Genomic DNA, 7828 nt, shown 5'->3' with positions numbered 1-7828 from the left:
GTGTGTGTGTACTGTACATGCGCATGTATGAGAGTGTATGCATACTGTACAGTATGTGTGTGTGATTCTATCTGTGTGTGTAGGTGTGTGTGTGAGTGAGTGTGTGTGTGTGTGTGTGTGTGAGTGTGTTTCTATACGTGTTAGTGTGTGTGTGTGAGAGTGTGTTTCTCTATGTGTTTGTGTGTGTGTGTGTGTGTTTGTGTGTGTGTGAGAGTGTATTTCTATACTGTATGTGTTAGTGTGTGTGAGAGAGTGTGTTTCTCTATGTGTTAGTTTGTGTGTGTGTGTGTGTGTGTGTGTGTTTGTGTATGTGTGTGCGTGCGCTCATGTATTGGCGGCAGAGAAGCGTAGCTGCAGGCTGGGGAAAGCACACTACACTGGCTGATTAGATTAGTGGGGCTGGCCCTGCTGAGAGCATTGAACTACAATTTGGATTAACACCTGCTTTTACAAGGCGGAAGTATTTAGGCGCAGAATAGACGTGCGCTTTCAGGAGCAGTCTTTGTACATACCGCAGAATACATAATTAGGCGCTCTTTACTCTTCCCCTCCCATCTTTTTACGCTAAACTCCCACTTTCCCCTGGATCCTCCCATGAATGCATATGCATGACATGACAAACGCAATCTGCCACTTTCAGCTCCTGCGACAGGCAGTTTGTGCTTTTACATCATTGCGGCCTGTTTGTACATACCTCGCAATGATTTTCATTGCAAAACAAATACGTCTGAAGTGGGCACAAAAGCGTTAGTACATCTGGCCCTGTGTGTTTTAGCAACAGGTGGATTAGCTAAACAGCCAATCAGAACAACCCTTTTCCCCAAAGGCTCCGAACATGTTGAATCGGCTGCAAACAAGCTGATGGTGTCTCAAACAAGCTGATGGTGATGGTGTCTCCAAGCTGATGGTGTCTTAAACAAGCTGATGGTGATGGTGTCTCCCAGCTGATGGTGTCTCAAACAAGCTGATGGTGTCTCAAACAAGCTTATGGTATCTCCAAGCTGATGGTGTCTCAAACAAGCTGATAGTGTCTCCAAGCTGATGGTGTCTCCAAGCCTCACATCAATTGGAGCCACAGACACTTAACAAACAGCTCAACCTTATCTGACGGCCTGGTCTGGCATGCACACACACACACACACACACACACACACACACACACACTGCAACATAAATACACACATCCATAGGCACACGTTCAAATGAATTAATAATTAAATAGTAACCCCTGACACACAACCACTTCACACACACACTCTCTAACCTGCCCACTATACAATCAGTGTGCGTGCACACACACACACACACACTGTTTCTTTTCCCATCTCTCATCAATCTCAACCACACACACACACACACACACAAACACAGACACACACACACACACCTCCCACAACAGACATCAGCTGAATCTGATTCCAGCTAAGACTTGGCCTGCAGGTGGTGTGTAGTAAACTGCTCCAAAGCGCTGTGTACAACTGACCCTCGTAAGGCAAATAAATGGAGCCAACTGAATGAATGTCCAAGAGGTCCCTCTTGCCCTTTTATTAATTAATCAAGTTGTGTTTGTGTAAATGCCTCCATCTCCACACCCACCCGACTAGCCTTCATCTTACACAACAAACAGGCTTGTCTCTGTGTGTGCTCTGCATGATTGCTGGATGGCTTGGGGCTTGGTTTGTGTGTGTGTTTGTGTATGTGTGAGTGTCTCTCTCTCTCTCTCTCTCTCTCTCTCTCTCTCTCTCTCTCTCTCTCTGTTGTGTGTGTATGTGCTTGTTTGTGCTTGTGTGTGTTCAGTATGAGATGGCCAACAAAACTCGATGACTTTCCTGCCAAAGGGTCTGTAGAATGCAGAGTCCACTGCACATACGCTTCTCCAAGAAGCTGACACAAAGATGACACAGAAGAAGTCCTCTAGGGGAGAGCAGAGGGTTTATCTTGAGCAAATGTGTGTTTGATTGTATAGTCCCAGTGTCCGCAAAGATGCTATTTTCGTCATTTGCCTGGAATGACTCCAGATAAAGTGTACAGAACTTGTACGGAAACAATCAAAGCATTTCACTGTCGTCCTCTTAAAAGATTCAACCCGATTTGGCCTAAACTACATTGGATAGTGTGGCAAGATCCCCACCAGTAATTCACCCTCTCTGTCAAGTACTGACAATTTGTTTGTTCCTCACATCCCCTGTGCCTCCCCCAAGGGTTACCGTCATCGTACAACTCCATTGATCTCAAAGGCATGTGACGCCATTTTACAGTGGTTCTTAGAACTCCTGTGGTGTCCCATCACTCCAGTGAACCGATGACTCTGTTCTGGCCCAGATGCGGTTCAGCTCAGGCCCAGATGCGGTTCAGCTCAGGGCTGGCCTGTTCCCGGCATCAGCTGGTCCATGTGACGCTGCTGTGGTGTGGTGTGTCTCTGCTGTGCTCACGCTTTTTTAGTGCTCCAGCCTGGTGTGCGAGCCTCTGCTTTTATCATCACCACCAGACAAACCCGCCTCTGTGTATCACCCACACCCCCCTCCACCACTTCCCTCTGTTTTCAAGGAATGTGGTGCCCTTTCAGGGAATCTTTTTTTTTTTTTAAAGCATGCCGACGTGACTGCGAGGAAGTCAACAAGCATTAATAAAGGAACATGTCTATAGTCATGTGTGCACTAAATGAACCAAGAACCAAGGGAGGACAGAAAAAGAACAAGCAAAGGGAAAAAAAGAAAGAAAAATCCTTTTCATCATCTTTGCTTTCATATATTTTTCCCCACATGAAGACAGACAGAGAGGGACTCTGTGTGTGTATGGTGAGTTTATTTGAAGGGGTCAATGACGCCTTTGTTGAAGATGTCCACCCTGACCAAACAGATTCTAGAAGGCTTCTAGAGATCTATGGCGGAGGATTTACTATGTAATCATATGAGATCAGATCATTTAAAATGCTATACTACTAAACCATACTATATTGCTTACCTAAATGTTACCTCACCTAAAATCACCTCAGAATGTTTGTTTAAAGTGCCCATATTATGACTATTTTTCAACAAGTTAAAATAGGTCTTTGAGTTCCAGAAAACATGTTTCTGAAGTTGTTTGGTGGAAATAGCATGTAGGAAACAATTGTTACCTACCTCTATTACCCTCTGTTTCAGCCCCTTTCAGAGTGTGCTGTTTTCTGCTGCTTATTACATATTCATGATCTGCAACTAATTTGGCCACGCCTAAAGCTTCTAGAATCTTTGCCCACGCCCCACTGACTCTTACCACTACTACTACGTTAACTTTCACACGGACATGGCAGCAGTAGTTCAACCATACATGTTCGAGCCAGAATCTGATCCTGAAGGAGGGAGTCTCCTAACCTGACCCTAGCCAGATGAATTTCGCTCCGCCTAGCTCCACTCATCCATCTGGAACCGATCCATTGAAGTGTTGCTTCAGAAGGCTGGGCCTAATCAAAAAATGCTTGCATATGATTGAATAAGCCACTTGTCCGTCATCTATTGACGTGCTACTTCAACCACTCACATCGAAGCCAACCCGTGATGCTAATAACAGTCTCACAGTCGCTTCTACGCTATGTCACATCTATGAAACTCCCGCCCTGCGTCCTGATTGGCTGTACCATAAAATCGGTTGCAGAAATCACTCTCAATGGAAGAGGTCCCAGATGGATGTGAGTGAAGCTAGGCGGAGCTAAGCGGAACGAAATTCATCTGGCTAGGGTCAGGTTAGGAGTCTCCTGCACTACCCAAGACTCAGAGAATTCAGCAAGATGCTTCTGAATGGTTAGTGAAACTTTTTACTTTTTATAGACTTCAGAAAGTCTAGCCTAGCACTAGCACTACTTACCATTCACCTACTTACGTCAGGCTGAGAAAAAGTACTAGCTAGCTGGAGCACGCTCGTTCAAATGAAATCGTGGGTGCTATTATTGGATAAAAATTACCAGGTTTATTATTTCTTTAGCTTTATTCATGCATGACTCCTTTTGTATTTGTTTGTTTAGGTGCACATGTGGAAATTGTGCAACAATGCCTTCAGAGCCTGAGAACTTATGCTGCCAGGAGGTACCACAGGTGACATGATCTTATGTCAGCAATATGATTGCAGATAAGATGCCACTGCAGATACTTACCTTATGTTATACATAATAGGTTACAAGACGGCTGCAGCAGCTGAATGAAAGGCCTCCATGTATGATAGACCATCCAGGCTTAGAACCTGTTTGCCTAAATGTGTTCTCACGGCAGAATGCATGGAACATTTACAGGGCTGACTACGGTCCTTTACAGTTATGGGGAATAGAGCAGTGAGTTATCTGTAATAACCTACTTCCATTCACTGTTCATACAACATAAAAGCAAATATAGTCTGCCAAAGCCTCTATTTCAGAATTTTTTCTTGAACTTATGGCCAAGTATTTCCTTAGCAAACTGTATATTACACATAAATTCACATGAAGCATTTTACACATACAATAAACATTTATTTACTGTTGTTATTGTACATAAAAATACAGTATTGAAGGATTCACTGAAACCAGATTATACATACATTATAAAACCTGTTGACTAGCAATGTTTCATTTTTCTCAGTCGTTACAGGTATTTAGCCTACAGAAGTTTTGTGAGCTGGTGCTGGGGCTTCCTTGGTAGAAAGATACGGGTAGTGATCCCCTCATGTGTCGTGACGGGAGTTTCCTGACGCCCAGGGAAGATATGTAGGATTCAAACTCCCACCCCTTGATCGAATCTTGAGACATAGCTGGCGATGACCTCCTCCTTGTCTGGATGCTCATATTGTGAAGACCGGTCCGGCGGGATGTTTATCTTCAGAATCTCGTCTCCATACGATGATGGGTCAACACTTTCTCCATGATCATGTCCATCAAATCTTCAACATACCCTGTGCAATACACATACACACAAAAAAGTGAATCACTAGTATAATTTACTACATTATTCAACAACTGTTCATATTGACATTTTGCATGTGAAATTGTGTAGTTTCTCAGGTATTTAAGTAAGTTTGTTTGGTTTTATTTATTGTGCTGAAAGCACTGTAGCAGTACTTTGTCATGTACAATATAAGTGTTTGTTTTTGTGTAAATAAAAAAAACTTATGGAACGTAGCGTCTGTCTTCACTGGTCTGCTCCTTTTTCTAGATTGTAGAATCCAGGAGTTCCTGCAAGACAATATATATATATATATATATATATATATATATAGTACATATCATATTTTTGGTAATGACCATAATTGCAGAGTCCTAAAAGACAGTTGCGTGCCAACACTCTTTCTTTCAGGGGGTTCAGTCTGGCAACCAATATCTTTTGTAGCTGGTCTTTCTTCTGTTTGTAATGTTAATGCTGAAGTTGATGTCATTTCTCTTTTTATATAGGCCAGTTCATCTTACATGTATGTCAACAGCTACATCAAGTAAAAAAAGAGATCACTAATAAATACTATACAAGAGAAGAAACTAATTACAAATAATGGTTGGCTTTGAGTGTAAATTGTCCAGTGATGTAGCAATTTCAACTATGCACTCGTTCTACCCTGGACAACACTACCATATTCCAGTTCAGAAAACATTTCCAAACGCATTATTTTAGCAAATTCCCGAAACCGCCAGGAATGTGTACTGCATGACCGATTTTGGTCACAGGGTTTGAATGTCGAGACAATGCTGATTGCTAGAAGCTAGCGGTTAGCTAGTTAGTTGGTTAGTTTAGCAAAACACTGCTTGGTTAGTTTGTGTAGAATTGCTAAATAAACACAGGTAAATACGTGCACAATTTGTCATCTCCTTTGTACATGAATTAGCTGCTAAAAAAAATCAGAAACATGTTTGGATTAGGGGCGAGCTAGTAGGCCTAGCTACTGTATCTTCTGATGTGGTGGGCAAAAATCTACTGTAGATTGACGACCAAACTTGTAATCTCGCCCACACACACACTTGTTTTAAACTGACTGTTTGTTGCGCAACCCATTACAGCATAGAAATCTTTTACAAATGCACAACTTTCGAAAGTTTCTGTCGCTGGACAATGGCTTTGCAGGAGAAACCAAGCAGACTTGTAAACTAACTAATATTAGAAGCTAGCGCTAGCGGTTAGCCACCTCGGTGTCAGTGGCAAAACACTGCTCTACAACACACACGAGTTCACCATAATTTACAAATTAAATTGTATAAAACTACTTAGATGCTCCTCGTCTGCAGGTATTTCGCGCAAAGTTGGAACTGTGCCGTCGTTTAAGATGAGTTTCCCGGCTAATCCTGCCTTGTACTGACCGTAGTTTGAAACAGTCAGTCTCGAAATAATTGGCATACACCGACAGTTTCTTGCCAACTGTAGCAGGGATATTGCCGCTCTTCTGTCCTCTTCGGCTGGGCCACGATGAAGTGTTTTGTGCTCTTTTGTACAGCCAACAACATAGCATTTTGTGTGGTCCTGCGGCATGGTGTCTTCTAATCTGAACCAGTGCTTCCAAATCGGTAACAAAATGGCTGCTATCTGAGAAGTCTGACTGCTGTGCCTGGTGGGTGGAGACACTGTACGTATGCTCTGAGGGGGTGGGAATATTCAAATATTTCGGCTTGTGGCGTGTGAAGCCTTGGCGATTTTGAACAGCTCACCCAGAGGCTGAAGGCGGGATCAATTCAGAAACCCGTATCTCACTCAAAACAGCATGGATGGTTTTTCTTCCAAGTTTGTATGCGTGTGGAAGCACCAGAGACACACAATAACACCCCAAATCCCAGAAAAAGTGATTTTTCCATAATATGGGCACTTTAAGGAGACTGTCATAAGAGAACAGAATAGACTGTGTACATTTGGTCAGGTCAGCATTCTAATAGACCACAGAACACATAATTTGTTTGGCTGCAGCTGTTGATTGTTGTTGTCGTTCCTTTGAATTGGTGACCTGGTGGTACCTTGATTTTGTCAGTCTGTGAAGAGCATTCAAGGTCAGTGATGAAAGAGAATCACACATTAACCACAGCGCTCAGGGTCTCAGTTTCACAAATGATCTTGATTAGCGTCGATGGCCTGTGAGAGAAATGGCCACTTGATCCTGATGGCTCTGGACGTACAGGATAGCGGGAACAGTTTGTACAGTGACATCATGATGAAACGGTCCTCCGGGAATAAGAGTCCACCCATTGATTTGGTGATATCCTCTAATTATTCTGAGCACAGTTTTCTTCAAAACCTCCAAATGCTTTCGTTTCATGCCAGCGTGGACAAATGCAAATAAGGGGCAGCAAGAGAGAGAGACAGAGAGATAGAGAGAAGGGGGGGCGGGTGAGAAGGATGAGGAGATAATACGTTTTTTTCCTTCACTTCGGGTACTTGCTTGCTAAATAAGCGGCTTCCAATTGAGTTAGCTTCGCTTTATTTCATCCGGACAATCCTTGTAAGTCAATTACCCCAGCGGCGACCCAGTACAGTGGGTTTTTCATGTCAGAGGTGAGAGATCCCCGAGGGACACATGGCAGCGCGCCCGGAGGAAGGAGTGCGTTCCCAAGCGGCAGCCCGGACTGCCGTAGCCCCCAAACTCTCTGGTCATGTCCATGTTCGGGTGGCACGGGTCAACTCAGGGGAACACAGTGTTGATGATTATAATGAGGGAATGCCAAATGTCACAGTGCTGTCGGTGCAGATGTAAACACAGTATTATTTAGTAACTCACTCACCCACACTAGATTACAGGACCAACATTTCATTTGAGTGTGATGTTTGTTTATGTCCCTGCAATTCCTCTTGACAAACCAAGGTCATGGGTTTAATTCATAGGAAACACATGTTGATGAAAATGGATACCTAAA

At 43.3% G+C, this 7828-nt stretch overlaps 1 long non-coding RNA gene across 1 annotated transcript; it reads left to right on the top strand.

Moving 5' to 3' along the window:
* The first annotated feature begins 3667 nt into the window (after positions 1–3667).
* Positions 3668–5167, top strand: LOC125312314. The gene is made up of 3 exons (XR_007196600.1): positions 3668–3779; positions 4001–4070; positions 4149–5167. It is a non-coding gene; the product is annotated as an uncharacterized LOC125312314 (long non-coding RNA).
* Positions 5168–7828: the final 2661 nt, after the last annotated feature.

This window comes from Alosa alosa, chromosome 19 (genome assembly GCF_017589495.1).
Source record: "Alosa alosa isolate M-15738 ecotype Scorff River chromosome 19, AALO_Geno_1.1, whole genome shotgun sequence".
In the NCBI taxonomy this organism is placed as follows: domain Eukaryota; kingdom Metazoa; phylum Chordata; class Actinopteri; order Clupeiformes; family Clupeidae; genus Alosa; species Alosa alosa.
This window is presented reverse-complemented; position numbering and strand designations above follow the sequence as displayed.